General features: G+C 39.5%; 1 pseudogene; it reads left to right on the top strand.

Moving 5' to 3' along the window:
- The first annotated feature begins 19816 nt into the window (after positions 1-19816).
- Positions 19817-20116, top strand: LOC101640003 (annotated as a pseudogene).
- The last annotated feature ends 1647 nt before the right edge of the window (positions 20117-21763 follow it).

The raw sequence follows: 21763 nt of genomic DNA on the forward strand, positions 1-21763 counted from the left end.
GGGGAGGGAGGGGAAAAAATGAGGACCTGATGCTGGGGGCTTAAGTGGAGAGGAAATGTTTTGAGAATGATGAGGGAAATGAATGTACAAATGTGCTGTACACAATTGATGTATGTATGGATTTTGATAAGGGTCGTATGAGCTCCTAATAAAACAATTAAAAAGAAAAAAAAGGAAAAACTTCAGCAAATTAGAAAAGTAAGAAGAAAAGTTTAAAGGCAAGTCCATTGACAGCATGACAAATGACAGCTAAGAAAGTGAGAGACAAACTGTAAAAATCAGATGCAATAACCTAAAAATCATTTTAATGAGTTTTCCAACAATTACTAGAGCATTTTTTAATAAATTATGTTTATATTAATGAGTCTGCCTTATAAAGGACATTTTATTTGTTTTTTCATGCTTTGAAGAGTGCTTATAGTATTTCAGAAATAGTTTTTGAGATAGTTAAGACTTATGAAAAATTAAGTTTAATTGCTTGAAAAGATATATACTTTAGCTTTCCAAAATGAGACTCTCTTTCCAAGCCATCTTAGAAATTTGAACATAGTGATAAACCATAAAATTATTTTCCCACTAAATTATACTTGATAAGTAACAGTATATATTTACACATGAAACATGCATTAGCATGATGAGGAAAATTTCTATTTATTGAATGCCTGGAAATTATCTAAGTCTATGCAGAAGAAGCACGCCAGTTTTGTGTGATCTAAAATTTTCAAATGGCCAGAGGACAGAGTGATATTAGAGCTTGAATTCTGAACACCCATTTTGCAGGTGGCTAAGGATGACAGTGAAAACCCCAAATCCACTTGCAGAGCCCCCATGTTTATTAAACTGCTATTGAATTCCCTCAGACCATCGAACAACGATGTGAACAGACTTGTTCACAAACAATGTGAATTGGAAACTGGGGAACTGCAGATATTGTTTGGTTTAAATTTAATATCTTACTATTTGTTTTCCTTTTTGATCCATATTAACTTGTCCTGATTGTATGACTTACAACTTTCTTTTGACATGAGAGTTTTCTGTGCTTTATTTGATTGCTGTTTCTTTTTTTTTCATTGCATGTGATATACTTTATTGGAAATCCAGGATAGGTAAACCTAAAGAGACAGCAGCTAGATTAATGGTTCCTTGAGGTTACTACAAGGAAGGTTGAGAGGGACAGGATATGATAATAACAATTTATGTAAGAATGAAGGAAGTGTTCCCAAATGACTGTGGCAATGGTTGCACAACTCTTAGATGTATTTGAACCATTGATTTATATGATATATGAATTATATATCAATGAAACAATAAAAAAGTAAATAATCGGAAATGTAATATATATTAATCTGCAATATTAATATGAATATATTAGATATCTTCATTTTATATATATTATATATAGAGATATCTTCAAAATGTTTTCTGAACTTTATTCAGAAGTGTAGTTATTCCTATTTTCACTTTATGAGCTCTGAGGAAAACATAAAAATAATTCTTTTTTTTTTTTTAAGATTCTCAACTCAAAATATTAGCCCTGCCATTTTTTTGTCAGTTTCTTGTACTGTGGTGGCTTGCTATGATGCTAGAAAATATGCCTCTAGAACTTCAAATACCAGCAATCACCCACAATGGACAGGTTTTACTTTTCTTACTGAACTTCATGTTAGAGTTTTGTATGGCTTACTGTATGGCTTCAGTTAAGAGTTTTGCTGCAGTGACTGGGAGTAATAATTTAGAAATTGTAGAGGAAAATCCATTTTTCAGACCAGAGACCTATGAAAAGAGAGCCTTGAGGGATGTTGAGTGTGTGGAGAATTCTGGAGTGGAAAAACTGGGGAAAATAGTAGTAGTGTATATGAATGCCCACATAGTTCACTCATTCGTGAGCTACTGTGTACAGAACAAGTACAAGCAATATAAAAAGGCTTTAAAAACGCAACTTACCTTGGAGCTTCTACCCAGGCAGTATGTGTGTGAACAGTCAATGCGGCATAATGCTTTTACAATTACTCACTTTGTCTACTGGAGTCAAAACAGAACTTGCAGCTTGAACCTGACACAGTTGATTGCCTGATAATTTTCCTGTACAAATCAATGTTCTCCAGGGTATTTAAGCTATAATGATATCAAAAATATTCTATATAGAGTTTAAACAGATCCCAATCCTACTATGACTCTGATATTGGACTTACTAGAAACTGTAACCCATTGCCTAAAAATTAACACCTTAAGAAGGGATAGAATGATATAAACTCTTCACAGAGTTAAAACCTATAAAACAGAATCAAATGAAACTTCTAGAAATGACTAAGTAGATAAAATATTTTAATTTATCGTATGGACTCAATAGAAGAATGATAGTAACAGTCCAAATAGTCCATGAAGCTGATGATAAATGAGTAAAAAGTAGTCATTCTGAGAAGCAAAGATAGTGAGGAAACATCTCATAGTGTTGAGGGAAAAGAGTTGTCAACCCAGAGTTCCATAGTCAATGAAAATATATGTCAGAAATAATTGTGAAAGAAAGGTGTTCACAATTTAAAGAAAGTTGCTCTGAAGTAAATATTGAAAGAAATTCTTCAGCCTGAAGGAAAACGATACCGTAGGGAACTTTAGAACTTTGATAATAAAGGACATGCAATATAAATAGTAAATATTAGGTCATATATAAAACAATATTTTTTCCTCCTGATTCCTTAAAAAATATTCCCCAAAGTTGCCTCCCTGGCAATTAAAAGGTTTTGGAGTACTCCCATAATCCATGATAAAATTCAGGTATCTGATTTTGAAGCCCCCTGGATCATTCCAGCAGCCCTCAAAGGGTGGTATTGCTCACTTTGCGAAACACTACTTTACAGTTTAAGAAAGGGTTTTTATGGGCTATACAATGACAAACACTATCTCATTTTATATAAGGAACTTCAGCATTACAGGATTTTGTTACTGAGGTAGCCCAAAACCAATTGTCCAAGGATACCGAGGGACGACTGCATAAAAAGGACAATATGAAACACATGGGGTTTATTCCAGTAATTAGAGGTTGGTCCAACATTAAAAAATGAATCTGTGTAATTCACTATATTAAAAGATTAAAGAAGAAAATGTATACAAGCATCACAAATATAAGAAGAAATATATGATGGGATAACAGAATTCCACATTCATTCATAATAATAGTGAAAATAACAATATTTAGAACGCTTGAGTTTATAAGAAAAAGGAAGCTTCTTTAGCCTGTTAAAGGGCTACAATAGAATGGCTATGGCTAGCATCAGTGGAGTACTTTATGTTGATAAACAAAATTATTTCACTCTAAGATAATGAACAAACCAAGTATATCTATTCATACAGATCTTATTCAGCTACTATAGATCTTAGTGCATCTAAGTGAAGTGTCAACTAAGTCCACATGGAAGAATCACACCAGCCTGTGTGATTCAAGGATTGTGAATAATAAAATTCAAATCCAAAGGAAGAAATTGTATCAAAGTTTAAATTATAAACACCTTATTTGTAGAAGGTTATAGATGTCAGTGGAATCCCAAAATCCATTTGCAGGGTCCCTTCTGGTGAATCCCCTCTGAACATAGTCCAGGTACATGAATAGCCTTGTTGTCAGAGAGCATTGTAAAGTCAATTATGGCAGATGTACTTAGGTTAAAATGTAAGACGATCTCCCTTTTGCCCCTTTTAAAAGTTGTTTCAGTTTCTGGTATTTTCTTTTCTTTTTGATTGAAGCTCTCTATGTTTTGACTAGTGACAGTTGTTGGGTTTTCTATTGGTGTTTTTATGAATTTCCTATATATGAAATCCAGGACAGGTAAGTGGATAAAGACAGTAACGTGTTAGTCTGGGTTGACTAGAGAAACAAATTTATAGACACTCATATGTGTATAAGAAAGATATTTATATACAAGAGCAATTGAATATTGAGAAAACATCCCAGCCCAGTCCAGATCAAGTCCTTAAGTCCGATATTAGCCCATATGTCCACTACCAACCTATACAGTCTTCTTTAGACTCACAAAACACATGGAATGATGCCAAATGCAGGAAGATCACAGGCCACTAGGTAGGAAGTCTTGTGGATCCAGTGGCGGTAGAAGCATCTCAGAGCTGGCATGGGTCTCCACATCCTCTTCCAGTCCCGGGATCTGGCTGAATCAGCATAGCCACGTCAGCAAAGCTCCATCAGGCTCATCATCAGTAATGTCTCACAGGGAGTCCCACCTCCAATGAGCTATTTATATCCTTATGACCTCCAAATGAGGTCATCAAGATGCAAGCTGATTGACAGGCTAAATCCTACCCCTTCACTCTTAAGTCTCAAATTGACAACAGATTATGTAACTACCAAAGACCACCCCTTGTCAATGTGACACTTTCATACAACTCTTTAGCCATATATAATTTTGAAACAAACAATAATAAAATCATATCTGTACCTAACAAGATAAAACTAAAATGCATACAATTCAATATGTGCAACCCTTGTATAAACATAACATTCTATCTATAAGTGAACAAAAGAAAAGTATCCTATGCCTAACAATTGCAGTTAAGTAACACCTATACCTTAATCCTATAATCCTATGAATATATTCCCCCACCTATGAAAGTTTTTAAACCAACTACTTCATGCCTTTATGCCCCCAATTTTGGGTTTCCAATTTCTATTCTGCCCACTTACATCAATCCAGTGCTCTGAGGAGACAATCATATTCTTTAATGTGAAGAATCTCCATTCCAGTTGGAACCTTGGGAATCTGCATCCATAAACAAAGTCAAATCTGGACAGGCCGTTCATAAAGTCAGCTGCAATATGCTCCAGTTCACAGGCTCAAATATCTTCTCTTCATCTGGTCAGATTCTGGTCAACCCAATGTGGGCTCCTTCACTTAGACTCACGAGGGTGTCCATTGGTTGCCTCACCTTTAGACCATTGACCCATCACAAATGTGCTAGGTCATGAGCTTCAGACCAGTCAACCTCTCTCATTTTCTCCTTTAGTTCCTGTAAACCAGGTCCACGGGTGACAGTGGCCAGACTCAACCTGTCTCTCTATTGCTGCTTTTCCCCCACTTACACTCAACAAGTGGATCCAGGTGATCACCTAGCAAGCATTTCAGACCGCCCACAGGCTCCCTTAACATTCATTCCTAGAGAGGAGTTTTCTTCATGGTTCCAGATTTTTTGCAGCTTCTGACAAAAACTACTAGTTCAAAATTTTTTAAAAATCCAGAGTTCCTTTTTGCCCCTTCAATCTGTCAACAGCCCCCTAGGCAAGTCTCTTCACCTTTGAATGTTGTAAACACTCAAGACACTGGGTGGGGCTTATCTTTTCAGAGCCTTCATTCAGGCATGTCCTAAACCCATTAAAAGATCCAATTTTAATGGTTGAAGACAAGTGTGCTTACAAGCACTCTGTTTTCATATTTCCAAATAATTGTTTCTATCAATCATTATATCAATAACAATAAGCAGAAGAGATCAATATAAACAAAGTAGAACCAGATCCTAAACTCAGTTCTTAAAACAGTCAAGTTCAATCCTTATTTGCTTATCTTAATCCTTATCTAAACTATTCTATTGATACAAAATATGGGATTAGGCTTCTGACAACATCAATCCAGAGCCAGGCTTTCTGTCAGCCATTTTGACCTTCTGTCAGCTATTTTCATTAAGCGGCTCTGAAAAATTCAAGGGGCGATTTGGTCCCCTGAGCTCAAAATATACCTTAATAACATTTATGTCTTGCTATTTCAAACAGGAATATCCCAAAACTACAACCAATCAAAATAATCCAAACTTTAACTTCTCATATTCTTTTCAGAAAACAATCCAGTAAACTGCATGGCCATATCTGACCTCTGCCTAGCCTAAAAAGAAAACTACCATGAGACAGAAGTCAAACAAACATCCACTCCCCATCTTTATGATTTGTTTCTCTAGTACCCCACTCCCAAGGTACCATAATGTGCTATTCTGGGTTGACTAAAGAAATAAATTTATAGACACTCACATGTGTATAAGAAAGAGCTTTATATACAAGAGCAATTGAATATTGAGAAAACATTCCAGCACAGTCTAGATCAAGTCCATAAATCCAATATTAGTCCATATGTATTAATTCCTCTTCAGAGTCACGAAACACATGCAACGATCTTGAATGCAGGAAGATCACAGGCCAGTGGGTGGAAAGTCTTGTGCATCCAGTGGTGGTAGAAGCATCTCAGCATTGGCGTGGGTCTCCACGTGGCTCCTCCAACTCCAGGGTTCTGGCTGTATCAGCATAGCTCCATCAAGCTTGTCATCAGTAATGTTTCACAGGGAGTGATCTGTGTTCCACCTCCAGCAAGCTGTTTATCTCATTAGCACCTCCAAATGAGGTCATCAAATTGCAACCTGATTGCCTTCACTCGTAAGTCTCAAATTGACAACAGATTATGTAACTACCACACTGGTTGATAATTGCCTAGGGTCATGGCAGGGAAGGATGAGGGAAAGGGGAAGCTAACAACAATGAGTAAGAGAAGAAAATGTTCTGAAATTGTAGTGGTGATTTCAGAAATCTTACTATGTGTAATAGCTAGATGATTTCATGGCAACCTGAATTTCTATGAAAGCGCAGAGGCAGAATCCAACCCATCAATCAACCTGATGATGCCTCCTGGGGGCTGTGACCTTTTTATATGTGGGGAACCTGCGAACGTCCTTTTCTCTCTTTGACTTCTTTTTCCTGTTTGCTGGGACTCTGCCAAAAATCCTGAAAGCTGTTGGTGCCCTGACATATTTCCAACAACCTTGGATACACACAACTGCACCCATTAGCCTATGATCTTCTGTTTCCCAGTTCACCATCCTGGCATATGGCTATGGGAATCTGAAGAGGGCCTTATGGGATAGCATTGAACTTAGGGACTTGAGTTGGACTGGGCTGAGATGCCATTCTTTTGATACAAAATTCTTCTTGATATAAAGCTCTTTCTTATACATATATGAATATCACTAGATTTTTTTCCCTGTAGACAACCCATCATAACCCAATATGATTAAGTGATTAAATTGTATGATAGGTGAAGTATATTCCAATAAAACTATTAAAAGAAAAACTTAGTTTCTTTTCTGGCTAAGTATGTATTTATTTTGTATGTATTTACACATTTTGTATGTATTTTGTATGTATTTACCACATTTTGTTTATCCATACATCCATTGATGAGCATTTAGGTTGTTTTCACCCTTTTCCTATGGTGGATAATGCCACAGTTAACATTGGTGTGCATATGTCTGTTTCAGTTCTGCATTTGTTTAAGTCTGTTCCTAGCAGTGTAATTGCTGAGTCATATGATAGTACTAGTTTTCATTAACACAGTTTTTTAGGCATCACCACAGTTTTCCACAATGACATATCATTCTGCATTCCAACCAACAATAGAAAAGAGTTCCAATTACCCCACACCCTTATAAACATGTATTATTTTCTGGTTTCTTTTTTTTTTTAATCTTGGTCATCACAGTGGGAGTAACATAGTATCTCATGTGATTTAAATTTGCATCTCACTGCTTACCAATGCTGTTGAGTATTATTTCATGTGTTTGCTGGCCATTTTAACATCCTCTTTGGTGAAATGTCTGTTCAAGACCTTTGCCCACTTTTTATTGGATTATTTGTCATTTTGTTGTTAAGTTTTCAAAGTTCTATATATATTTTGGGGGTTAAGATATTTTTAGTTGTGTTTTTTTAAATCTGTTCTTGCAGTAAGTAATTTGTCTTTTTCATTTTTAAAATATGGTCTATTGATATTTGGTTTCTTAGTTTGGAAGATTTGGGTCATAATTCCATGGTATATACAAGTTAATTGGCCAATTTCATGTTCAGTGCTTCTGTTCTACCTCCTAGTGTGCTGTGTATTGTCTAGGGTTGCAATAGTTGGCAAGCAAACATCCATGGTATAATTAATCTCTTATTTACCTGTAACAGCAGAGGAAGGAGAGCCGGAAAGAGGGTGGGAAAAGGAATGTGTGGCTCCATGAATAGTTACCTCATTTGCCAAAAAAATACCCCAGCAAACCTAGATGATGATCAGTTACCATTGCCTAAATTCTTTTTTTTATTAAAAGATGTTTTTATTGGGGACTCTTACAACTCTTGTTGCAATCATACACCAATTGCATCAGGCATGTTTGTACATATGTTGCCTTCATTCTTTTTTGACATTTACTTTCTATTGAGCCCTTGGTATCAGCTCCTCTTTTATTCCCTTCCTCCTCCACTACCCTCATAACCCCTTGCTAGATTATAAATTATTTTTATTTTCATATCTCATGCCAACCGTTGTCTCCCTTCCCCCATGTTTTCTGTTGTTCTTCCCCCTGGAGAGGGATATATGGTTATGTGTCCATGATTGAGATCGGTTCCGCCTTTCTCCCTTCCTACACTCCTTCCCCCTACCCTTCTAGTATCACTATTCCCACTCTTGTTCCTGGATTCCATGTGTGAGCCCCTATTTCTATCTATATCTGTGTGCATGCTCTAGTGTAGTCTAAATTGAGAAGCAGCACTGGGCTCATGATAGTTGAGGGGGTGAGGAAGTCTTAAGGAACCATAGGAATATAGTGTGTTTCATTAATGCTTTATGGTACCCTGGTTGACTCATCATTTCCCTGTGGCCCATCTGTGGGGGGATTGTTCCATTGTCTACAGCTGGCCATTGGGTCACTGCTCCAACCCCCCTCATTCTCAACAATATGTTTTTGTTTGTTTGTTTGTTATGTGTCTTCTGATGCCTGTTACCCAGTTCCAATGACTCCTCATTATCACACCTGTCATGTGCTTCTTCAATGTGGACTTGTTGCTTCTCTGCTGAATGGCCGCTTGTTTAATTTAAAGACTTTGAGACTCCAGATGCTATATCTTTTAACAGCCGGGCACCATTTGCCTTCTTCACATTTGCTTATGCACCCATTTTGTCTTCAGCTATTTTGTCTGGAGGGTGAGTATCTCAGACTGCCAATTTGTTAGAACAAAGTGTTCTTGTATTGAGGGAGGGGCTGAGCAGAGGCCCGAAGTCCATCTGTCACCTCAGTGTATTGCCATATAAATATATGTACAAAGGCCAATACCTCTATTTTTGTGGATTAATGTATTTACATATGACACGTCTATGGTTATACCACTATTTATTGCTTTGCTTCCTAGGTTCTTCCTCTGTTTCCTTTTACCTTTCTCCTGCCCCACCATCACTTTCCCCCTAATTTTGCCTCTTGGTACTTACTCTTAGCTAGTTTGCTGTTGCTATGAGACCCCCCTGGATCCCTGTATCGTCCTTGTTGTTGATTCTAATTCCATAGTTGTTCCCCTGTCTATGGCCTTGCCTGCTAACCACACCCTTCCCTGCCACCCTTACCCCCTATGTCCCCCGAGTACTGTTCATCCCGCTGCTTTCTCCTTGGGCTTATTTCCCATGCCTGTCTTATATAAGTAGGCAAACCAACTATGGCATAGACCTAAAAAAAAAAAAAGATTGAAAAAGAAAAGGAGAAGAAAAAAAAGAGAGAGAGAAGAAATAGGCATAATTCCAGATCTGTTCACTGACCTTCATGATTATCTCTTCACTGGATGTGGGAGAACTCCAGGAGCTGTCCCTCCTACCCTGGAGTCCATTTTTGGGGCTCTTCGGGGCCTTTATAGTTTTTCTTTGCTCCAGTTGCTGTTCTGTTATGTTCCTTTCTTGGTTTGCCCTGCTCTGGGGGGTTCAGACTGCACTACCTCCCCACCATGTGACTCCAGAATTGTCCTCTGTCGCAGTCTGCTCCAGTAAGCGGAGAACATGACAGGAGCTGTCGTCAGCCCCACAGTCCCCTCTGTGTACCATCAGCTCCCCACAGGGACATCGTCCTCTGGGCCTGGTGTGCCACCATAGTGTCCAGTCCGGTTGTCCCTTTCCCTTCTTACTTCCTGGTCTGCTTCCATGTGTGTGTGGCTTGCTGGCCTCTCTCCCCAACCTGTAGGTTTAGTGTAGTTCTCTGTCACACCTATTTCTAGGGAGGGGTCAGTTTGGCTCTGGTTGGGGCCAAACTTGAGCCCTCTCTTTTCATGCATTCCTCCATGTGGCCATGTTGCGCTCATGGTTTGGTGCCTCATGGTAGGTTCTTCATGCCCACTCCCAATTATGTGGAGACAAAACCAATACTCTCCCCCTGGGTGGGTGAGTGCCCTGCTCCTCCCATGCCATCATCTCACTTTCTCCCCCCTGACTTTTTCTCCCTCCTTCCTTTCCCCTTCTTTGTGTTGGATCAATATATACCTCCTTGGGTTTGGTCTAACCTCCTCCCGACTTGCTGTACCTCAACCCAAATTCTGTGATATAGGGAGCTTCTCTTCTATACCTACTGTGCTGATTACACATACCTCAGGGAACTCATGTTATACTTCTCCTTTTGTGATTGGCTGAACTTGCTTAGCATAATTTTCTCCAACTCTTCCCTTGAAACGATGTGTTTCGTGTGATCATCGGTGCTTTTGAATGATGCATAGTACTCCGTTGTGTGTATGTGTCAGAGTTTACTGATCCACTCACCTACCAATGGGAATTTAGGTTGTTTGCAAATCTACGATTGTGAATTGTGCCGCAATAAACATTGGAGCGTATATGACTGGTCGTGGTTTATTTCTTGCCTCTTCTAGGTATATGCCCAGTAGAGGGATAACTGGGTTATAAGGTAGAAAATGGAAAATTCCATTTTCTTTAAGTATCACCAGATTGCTTTCCATAAAGTCTGTACATATATACAAGACCACCAGCAGTGGAGGAGAATTCCTATCTCTCCACATCACCTACAACATTTGTTGCTCTCTAATTTTCTGATTTGGGCTAGCCTCAAGGGTGTTAGGTGGTCTCTCATGGTTGTTTTGATTTGCATTTGCATCTGATGGCTAAAGAACGGGAGCATTTTCTCGTATGTTTATTGGCCATACGGGTCTCAGGCAAGTGAAACTTCTTTTCATTTCTTTTGCCCAATTTTTCAATGGTTTAACTGTTTTCCTCTTTTTGCAGACAAGGAGAGTATTGTGAATTTTTGTAATAAGCCCTTTGTCCATTGTGTCATTGCTAAAAATCCTCTCCCAGTCTGTGGGTCGCCTTGTTACTCTCTTGGTAAAGTCTTTTGACGCACACAGGTGTTTTATCCTTATTAAATCCCACTTGTCGATTTCAGGTTCCCCTGTGTGTGTAACCTGCCCTAATAGAGTTAGCCATTTTATTCCCTGGGCCAAGGTTCTTAGGTTTCTCCCGATTCCTTCACTAATGGTCCTAATGCTTTGGGGTTTTACTTCTAGGTCCGGGATCCACCTTGAGTTTGTTCTTGTGCATGGGGTGAGGTAGACATCTTGCTTCAATTTTCTACATGTGGATATCCATTGTTTCCAGCACCACTTGTTAAATAGGGCATCGCCCTACTACTAGATGCTTTGGGGGCCATTGTTGAAGATCAGTTGTCTATATGCTACTGGATTTATTTCTGGGTTTTCTGTTCTTTTCCATTGGTCTGAGTATTTATTGTTATGCTAGCAACATGCTGTTTTGACCACCGAGGCTGTGTAGTAGGTGATAAAACCAGGTAAAGCGAGCCCTCTGACTTTGTCCTTCTTCTTGAGTTCTCTGCTAATTCTGGGCTTCTTCCCTCTCCATATGACATTGTTGGTCAGTTTTCCCAATTCCCTGAAGAAGGTTATTGGTATTTGAAAATGCCTTGGGTAGGATAGACATATTTACTACATTGAGTCTTCCAGTCCATAGTCTTCCATTTGTGGAGGTTGCTTTTGATTTCCTATAGTAGGCTCTTGTAGTTTTCCTTGTATAGGTCTTTTGTTTTTGTCGTTAAATAAATCCCTAGATATTTCCATTTGTTCTTGGCTGTTGTAAAGGGTACTGCCTTCTTGATCTCTTCTTCCATGGTCTTGTCCGATGTATATAGCAAACCAATAGACTTCCGTTGATCTTGTATCCTGAAACTCTACCATATTCCTCTATTGCTGTCAGTAGCCCAGTGGTGGAGCTTTGGGGATTTTCAATGTACAGAATCATGTTGTCTGCAAATAGTGATAGTTTCCTCCTCTTCCAGTTGGATACTTTTAATTCCCTTCCCCCATCTTATGTTGTTAACTAGGACCTTCCATACATAGTCGAATGGAAGTGGGGACAAGGGGCACCCTTGTCTGATCCCCTTTTTCAGTGAATTGTTTTCATCTTTTCTCCATTGACAATGATGTTGCTGTTGGCTTTTCGTAGATAGCTTGTATTAACTTGAGGAATTGTCCTTCCATTCCTATCTTCCCGAGTGTTTTAATTAGGAATGGGTGTTGGATGTTGTCACATGCTTTTTCTGCATCTATCGATATTATCATGTGATTCTTATACTTTTTTCTTATCAATGTGGTGTACAATATAGATGGATTTTCGGAGGTTAAACCATCCTTGCATCCCTGAGATGAATCTCACCAGATCATGGTGGATAATATGTTTTATACACTTTTGTATTCTATTGGCCATTATCTAGTTAAGCATTTTTGCATCTATGTTCATTGGAGATATTGGTTTGTAGTTCTCTGTTCCTGTAGGATCCTTGCCCTGTTTGGGTAACAAAGGTATACTGGCTTCGTAAAATGAGTTTGAATGATTGCCATCCTTTTCTACGCTCTAGAATAATTTGTAGAGGATTGCTGTCAGGTCTTCCCTGAATGCTTGGTAGAATTCTCCTGTGAAGCTGTCTAGCACAGTTGCTTTTTTGGTTGGTAGTTCCTTGATAGCCGTATGTATTTCATCATTTGCTATGGGTCTGTTCAGGTTATTGACCTCTATCTGGGAAAATCTAGGTAGGGGGTGTTTTTCAAAGTATTTGTCGATGTCTTCAATGTTGTTGGATTTATTAGAATACTAACTTTCCTGATTACCTTTTAATCTCATTGGGGTCTGTTGTGATTTCTACTATCTCATCCCTCATCCTGGCTATTTATTATTTAGTTTTGCCAGAGATTTGTTGATTCTGTTGAACCTTTCAAAGAACCAGATTTTTTGCTGTACAGACTTTTTGCATTGTTCTCTTGTCTTCCCACTGTTTTAACTTTGCCCTAATTTTTATTATTTTTTTCTTTTACTATTGCAGGGGTTGTTCTGTTGACTATGTTCTAGTTGCTGGAGGTATTGTGATAGAGGATCTTTCATAAGTCTCTTCCTTTTCATCTATGCACTTACTGCTATCAAGCTACTTCTGATAACTGCTTTTGCAGTATCCCACAGGTTTTGATACATTGTTTCTCATTCTCATTAGTTTCTAGAAACTCCCTAAACTCCTCTCTAATATGATGACTACCCATTCCTGTCGCTGAAGATCATTATTCATCCTCCAATTGTTTGCCCTTGATTTTCTGGTTGTCCTTTTATTGATCTCCAGCTTTATGGCATGGTGATCCAAGAAGGACGTCTGAGTAATCTCTATGTGTTTGAATTTACTCAGGCTGGACTTGTGCCCCAGCATGTGATCAGTTTTCAAGAATGAGCCATACACGGTTGAGAAGAACATGACTTTTTTTGTGTTTGGATGGAAAGCTCTATATATGTCTATCAGATTAAGTTGCCTAATTGTAGTGTTTGGCTCTTTGCTGAGCTTCCTTCCCAATGATCTATCTTTCTCTCTTCCTTTTATGCACCTTTTTGAGAGTGGTGCCTTAAAGTCACCTACTATAATTGTTGAATCTGTGATTATTGTTTTCATGTTTTGAATAGTTTGATAGATTTTACAGGTCTCTCATTAGGCATATATATATTTATTATCCTCACTGGTTCCTGGTTAACTGATCCTTTGAACATTATATAGTGCCCCTCCTTATTATCTCTTTTTATGGTTTCAACCTTCAGGTCAATTTTGTCTGAGATTATTATTGCAACTCCTCCTTTTTTTTAAGTTGCCGTTCGCTTGGTATATTTTCTGCCAGCTTTTAATTATTAGTTTATTCTTGTCTGCGAGCTTAAGATTGGTCTCTTGCAGGCAACAGATTGTTTGGTTATTTTTTTCAAGCCAGTCTGCAAGCCTTTTTATTTTAGAGTGGGAATTGAGACCGTTAACATTTAGAGTTATTATCACGATCTGTGGATTCATTAGTGACATCTCGTGTCTTTTATGTTGGGTGTTTTCCCATCTCCCTTCATATCATTGTGCTGTGTCTTTGGGGGGCAGGCTTCTTTTCTCTCTGAGGTAATGTTATCTTGATGATTGTTATCGGCCCCTTGGCCTCTGGTTGGATTGGGCTATATGGTGTTCTCCTGCTTGTGCTTGGTGTATGTTGGTATTCTGGCCATAGTGATTCTGCAAGGATCTTCTGAAGGGCTGGGTGTCTTATGGCGCATTCTTTGAGTTTTTCCTTATCCTGTAAGAACCCTCATCTCCCCTTATATCTTAATAGATAATTGGGCAGGGTAGAGGATTCTTGGGGAGGTGTTTTTTTCTTTCAGCTTTTGGAAGATGCTACTCCACTCTTTCCTCCTCTTCATGGTTTCTGTTGATAAGTCTGAGCATATTCTCACCTGAGAGCCATTGTATGTGACTGTCTTCCTTTCTCTTGCTGTTCTTAAAGTTTTCTCTTTTTCCTCAAAGTATGATAGTTTAACTATTATGTACCTTGGTGAGATCTTCCTGGGGTTTAGTCTAATTGGTGTCCTCTCTGCTTCCTGTAGGAAGTTTTTTTGTCTAGAAATTCCCTTGTTAGTTTAGCTGTCAACTTCTTCACTGTGTCTTCTTCTGGTAGACCAATAATTTGGATGCTGTTCCTATTCATAGCATCTGTCATTGATCTCAGGTTTCCTTCCGCCTCTTTTATTATCTTGTTTGACTGTATTTCTCATTTGCTGAGGTCTGCCTGATTGTCTTTGAGATCACTGATACAATTTTCATTGTCCTCTAGTCTGTTCATGAAATCTGTGATCTTGTGTGTAGCTCCTATTACTTCATCTGTTAGCTCCTGTATTTCCCTGTGGTGTGTGGACTTCATCTCCTCTATCATTGCATCCTTTTTCTGCTTAGTTTCCCTCATATCCTGTATTACTCCAAGCAGCTTTCTGACAATTTCTTTTCATGGCAGATCCATGTCAGATTCTTCTATGAGAGTTGTAGCTCTGCTGTTGTGGCTTGTCTTTCTAGTTTTCTTGTAGGAATAAATGTAGTATGCTGCTGTTTATGTGAATATTTTGAAGAGCTGGGTGCCATATACCTGGGAGACCAAGGGGCTCTGTATTCTTTCTATGTGTGACTGGAAATGGTGTTTTCAAGGGCTGCATTTGGCCTATTATGGAGGTGAGTCAAACTGCTGTGTAGGCAGGTGCCTCTGTGACTCAGTGGTCAACAGTGATGAGGGGCATCAGAGACTAGAGTGAGGCTGTTGACTATATGTATGTCCCTTGGCTTAGTTGGTCTGGGTTTTCAGGTCCTGATTTTCAGCCCACCCTTTTATATATATTATATATAAATATATAAAATTTATAGGCACCTAATAAAGGACAATGGTGGGGGAGGCCTTGCTGCCATGGGAGGGTGTGCTGAACGAAGGCGGGAACAACCCCACTGCCGCTGGTGCAGGTACAGGGGGAGAGTCTCTGCAGGGTGGAGGTTGAGAGCACTGGTGGGTGCAGCTGTGGGGAACTCAGTATGACTCCTGGATAGCTCCAGGTACAGTGATAGGGCTGTGAGGGACCAATGGGCTGCATTGGGGTCTAAGGTGGTGTGGCTGGTATGGGCTGGGGAGCTCCTAAAACCAGGTCACTGATCCCCCGGGTTCCAGAGATAGGCTAGATTTGGGGGAAGGATGCCTTCTGGATCAGGAATGTACGTTCCACTGTCGCACTCATGTGGCGCTCACCACGCAGTCTGGCAGAGGCCCGGACAGCTGCTATCCATGCCTTTGTGGAAAGGGACGCTTGCCACATGGGCTGGGGAAGGCCTTGGTAGCTGCTATGTGCAACTACGGGGAATGTGGCACTTGGCGTGCTGCACTGTGCAGGCAGGGAATGGCGGGCGCTGGTAGGAGCCATGGTGCTGGGGAAATTGCAGGCCAGAAGTGGCGGGCACCACTCCACATAGACTGGGATAGGCTTGGGCTGTGACAAACCGAGGCGCCCTGGAAGTGGCGGGCACCATGCCCCATTGACACAGCACAATCGTGCAGGGGTGGAGGTGTCCCAGACACTTGTCCTGTTTGCCCCTGCAGCTTCAGGTGATCAACCTTGCTGTAGGTCAGGCCCTGGGGCCCTGGGTGGCTGTTTGAAGGGACCAGAGCTTGTCGGCAGAATTGCCACCTCATGGAGAGAGGGGAACCGTGGGAGAAGGGAGCAGCTCCTCAAGGAGGGTGCTGCGAGTGGACAACTGCTATGTGGTGATCAAGCCACAGCTTTGGGAAGCTCAACATGAAAGTCATCCAGTTCCTGGGATGGTGACCAGGCCAGCAGGTAGGGGGACACTGGCGGGTGGTGACCAAGGCATGCAGAAACCACACAGCTGACAAGAAATCCCTGGTATATGGACCCAGATCTCTGGGACTTTGGAGCAAGGAAGATGTAAGGTAAGGTCACCTCCTAGACATGGGGTGGGGGGCTCATGTCTTCTTGGGTATGTTCCCACTCATCATAATTCTTTAATTTGACCTCCTAGACACCAGGCTCACTGATCTCCTGAGCTCCCCATATAAGCTGCCTACCTGGGTGCCATCTTGAAGCTCCTCCCAATTGCCTAAAATTTTAATCAAAGATGCTATAGGATAACCTTGAGAAAAGAGATAAAATACAAAACAGAATTTGAATTTACAATAGAACCCCTATTTTCTGGAGCCTGGAGGCTGAGTAAACCCCAATCAATTGTCTTATGATAATCTTTATTTTTATCAGAACTTTAAAATCTCTAGTTTACTTTTAACAAACACCACTTGATGCTTGACTCATAGATTTTATATTAATATTTGTCTACAGCATAATTTTCTTATGAAATGAAGGAATACAATTTAGTCAAACCAAATGAAACCATAATCATCTGAATTGTCTGTAAACTACTATTAGCTAAATTTATAACTGAATTTTCTTATTATAACAAAAGTTTTAAATGCAGAAAGCACAAGAATAAACCATGTAGACTCTAGAAGATATTTGATCTAGCCAATTTAGTAGGTGGACTTTCAAGAAGTCTGAGGCACAACTAACAGAGAGCTTTTGTGCAAACTACAATAAATATAGCCAAAAGAAATAATGTATTTTAAACAAAACCTGGAAAAGAGTTCACTGTAAAAAATACTATTAAAATAGTTCTACATAAGATTTATTTTATTTTTTTAATCATTTTATTGGGGGCTTGTACAACTCTTATCACAATCCATCCATCCATCCATTGTGTCAAGCACATTTGTACATTTGTTGCCATCATCATTCTCAAAACATTTGCTTTCTGCTTGAGCCCTTGGTATCAGCTCCTCATTTTCCCCCATCCCTCCCCACTCCTCCCCTGCATAAGATATTTTTAAAGAATAAACCTTAACCTAAAAATTCTGCTCAACTTCCAGCAATATGGTTGACAGACCCTCTCCTTCCAGGACCAATCTATCAAATGAAACAGATGCAAATGTTAATCCTGGAACCCTGAGCTCCAGACGAACGGATTGATCAATGGACTAAATATTGACTAGGAGAAGAACCTCAATGAAGAAACAGAATAGTGAATTGTCAACTGGCCTGAAGCACCATGGCTGTAACAGCTCCACTTGCACAGAACTAGTGTAAGTCCCACCCTGTGGGTTAGAGCCCTGATGCGCCATTTCCCCACAGAAAGGAGCACGTGATAGAATATCAGAACAGCATACAGTACAGTGTCAAACGAGTATGTTGTAACCAGTCGCCTTGGGTAGGAAAGAGCTGTTTTCAAAACCACTTGCCTTGTCTCCAGATGCTCCCTGGGTTTCTCAGAATTTGTTTCTCGGAAAAGACACCCTGAATTCAGTCACCATCTGAACCTCCATGAATTATTTCCGGATCAGGTCCCCAACTCCAGGTAACAGGTAGGCTGGGAGGAATTCTATCTGAAACTAAGGCTTCCTAACCCCTCACCACTATTCCCCAAACCATAACTAACAGAAGATATACTTGGAAGAAAGAACAAAAAGCACAGGGACAAATTGGTGAAGAGTCGTCAGAATAAAACTTCCCTAACACTAGGAAAGAAAAGAGATGTGTCCAAGAAGCTGAATAATATTCATCAAATCATATTTACATCAACCTTTCCAAACAGAAGGACAAGGAAAGTATCCTGAAAGAAATTCTAGTAAAAAGAAAAGAAAAGTTACATATAATGGGGAACCAATAAAAGTAAACTCTGATTTCCCAGCAGAAACCTTGAAGCCAAGGCTGTAATGGGAAAACATGTATATAAACCACAGGGGGAAAATTGCCAATCAAGAATCATATAACCAGCAAAATTGTCTTCAAATAAGATAGTGAACTTATGGCATTTCCTGGTAAACATAAATTAAAGGAATTTGTATAAACCAGAACACACTTAAAAGAGAAAATAAAAGGAGTTAGACAAACAACAGTAGACAACATGCAATTAGCATACATGAAAACAGGAGAAAGAAGCATAGAAAAAAGAACAATGATACATTCATAAAAGTGGAACACACACACACTTCACTGTCATTGAGTGATTCTGACTCTATAAGGCAAAGTAGAAATGCTTCCCTTGGTTTGTGAGCTTGTAACTGTTTACAGGCATAGAAAGCCTCATCACTCTCCCACAGAGTGTCTGGTAGATTCTGACATCAAACTATGCCAAATAATTCCACTGGATGTAAATGGTTTAAATGCCCCAGGTAAGAGACAGATAGATAGTAGCATAATGGGTAAGAAAACACTGTCTGCAACTGAATGCATTATAAACAAAGACAAAAATAGACTAAAAATCAAAGTATGAGAAAATATGTATCAAGCTAATGGTAATCAAAAAAGAAAGAGCAGGAGTGACAATATTCAGTTTGGGTAAAATAGACCTTAAGGCAAAACCCAGCAATGAAACCATGGAGGGCATTAGATAATGACGGAAGAGTCAATTGAATAAGAGGGCATAACTACAATAAATATCTATGCATCCAATGAAAGAGCCTCAAAGTACTCTCATAGACTCGAGAAGAGAAATAGACAACTCTACAATGTTGTAGGACACTTTAATACACCACTTTTGATGAAAGATAGAACACATAGAAAGCAACTTAACAAAGGCCTAGAAGATTTAAAGAACACCATTAACCAACTTGACTTTATACATAGACATATACCAAACAATAAGTTCACAAACAGCACAATGCACATTCCGTTCCAGCGCACCTGAAACATTATCCAGAATTGACTATATGTTAGTCCACAAAACAAAGCTCAATAAATTTAAGACACATTGAAATACTACAAAGCATCTTCTCAAATCAAAATGCTTTAACATTAGAAAACATGAAACCAAGGGAAAAAATTCAAATACATGGACATTGGATACTCCCTACTTAAAATCTACTGGGTAACAGAAAAAAAATTTTAAATGAAAAGTTAAATGTCCATAAATCAAATGAGAATAAAAAACCAACATACCAGAGCATTTGGGCAGGTACTCCCACTACCCCTGCCGCAGGTCGCAGCAGCTTGGTTGGTGGGCAGAGCAACAGGGCAACCCCACTTCAAGAAAGCTCTTGGTGCCAAGCAGTCCGCAGGCATCTGGCAGTGCCCTTCCCCCAGCCAAGATGCCCAAAAGGAAGGTCAGCTAGGCTGAAGGGGCGGTGAAGGAGGAGCCCAAGTGGAGATCAGCTAGGTTATCTGTGTAACCTGTGCCTGCAAAAGTGGAGATGAAGCCAAAAGCAACAGGAAAGGATAAATTTTCAGACAAAAATGTGCAAGCAAAAGGGAAAAGGGGAGCAAACATAGAACAGGCTGAAGCAGCTAACCAAGAACCTAAAATGTTACCTGCCGAAAATGGAGAAATGAGAAATGAAGAGAATCCAGCCTCTGACGAAGCAGGAGAAAAAGAAGCCAAATCTGGTTAATGTTTATCTACCATGTCTTATCAATGGGCCCTATTATCTCCATTTTTGTACAGTCCAGAGGAGTATTTTCATCAACTATTTTGTTAATGTAAATTTTCAGTAGCTCTAGAAACATTTTTAAGAAGAAGGAAATCCCACTTCTTCCCCACCTAATTTTTTTCAAGTGTAAATGCTTTTTTGAAAAATGTGAAATCATTTACTTGTTATTGTTTTGGTACAACCGGAAAATAGTGGGATGCTGAATTGTGGGAAGATTTGACTGTCCGGGGTATCATGGCATGGGGGCAGTTTGACAATTTGGAGTCACTATCATGCATTTATCCGACTTGAACATTTAACATTCATTTCCATGCTGTTGTTGTCTTTAACAGCATTGTGTCCTAAATCCAATCTGTCATCATAGGCTTTCTTATCATCTGAATTGTGTGCATTCTGTAACACTTTTTGTCATGGCATTTTGGACATGTCAGAGGAGAAAATTCCCTGGAAAAGGCACCAGGTGTAGTAAAATAGAGGCACAGCAAAAAAGAGGAAGACCCTTAACAAGATGGATAGAAACAGCAGCTCCAACAATGAGTCGAACATTAAGAACAATTGTGAGGATGGAAAAAGGAATGGCAGTGTTTAGTTCTGTTGCACATGAGGTCCCTATGAGTCAGAGCCAACTTGATGGCACCCAAAAACAACACCACACAAAGTGATCTACAGATAAAATGCAATCCTGGTTTCAACATCATTCTTTAACTAGATTAAAGAGACATTAACCACTAACTGTATATGAAAAGGAAAGACACACCAGATAAGCCGAGCAATACTAATGAAGAAGAACAACGTTAGAGGCTTCTCAATTTTGAATCGCAAAACTTGCTATACAGCCCAGGTAATCAAAAGCACCTGTTACTGGTACAAACACAAACTTATAAGTCACTGAGATAGATTTGAGAACCCAAAAGTAAACAGACTCACCTGTAAGCAGTTATTTTTATCAAAGGGCCCAAACACATTAAATGGGGGAATAGAAACTCTTTAAAATGGTGCTTGCAAAACTGGTTAGCAATTTTAGGAAAACATGAAAGGACACATATTTCACAAAGACAAACTCAAGATGGATCTAAAACCTGAATGTAAAACCTAGAACTATAAAGATCATTAATGTTTAAAAATGAATGGATACGAACATAGGGGACATAATACATGCCATACACGCCCTTGTGTTAGACTAGGTTGAATAGAGAAACAATTCTAGTAATGCTCATATGTGTATGAGAGAGCCTTATATCAAGAAGTAATTATATATCAAGCAAACATCCCAGTGTAGCCCAACTTAAGTCCATAGTCCAATACTAGTCCATAACTCCCTCTTCAGACTCACACAACTAGATGAGTGATGAAAAATGCAGGAAGATCACAGGTGGATGGGTGAAAGGTCTTGTGGATCTATTGGGGGTGGAAGCTTCACAGGGCTCTGGCAGGTCTCAGAGTGGCTCATCAACAGGAAGGTAAAATCAGAGAGGAGGATGTTCACATCCACAAGGAGGCACCATCAGGCTGTAACCTGACTGACTGACTAGACTTCACCTCTAGACTTTTATATCTTGAGGTTGACCCGAAATTATGTAACTACTACAACCCTATTAAGCATAATGG

Source organism: Echinops telfairi, unplaced genomic scaffold (assembly GCF_000313985.2).
Source record: "Echinops telfairi isolate 266 unplaced genomic scaffold, ASM31398v2 ScPeMD7_7419;HRSCAF=8457, whole genome shotgun sequence".
NCBI classification, from domain to species: Eukaryota; Metazoa; Chordata; class Mammalia; order Afrosoricida; family Tenrecidae; genus Echinops; species Echinops telfairi.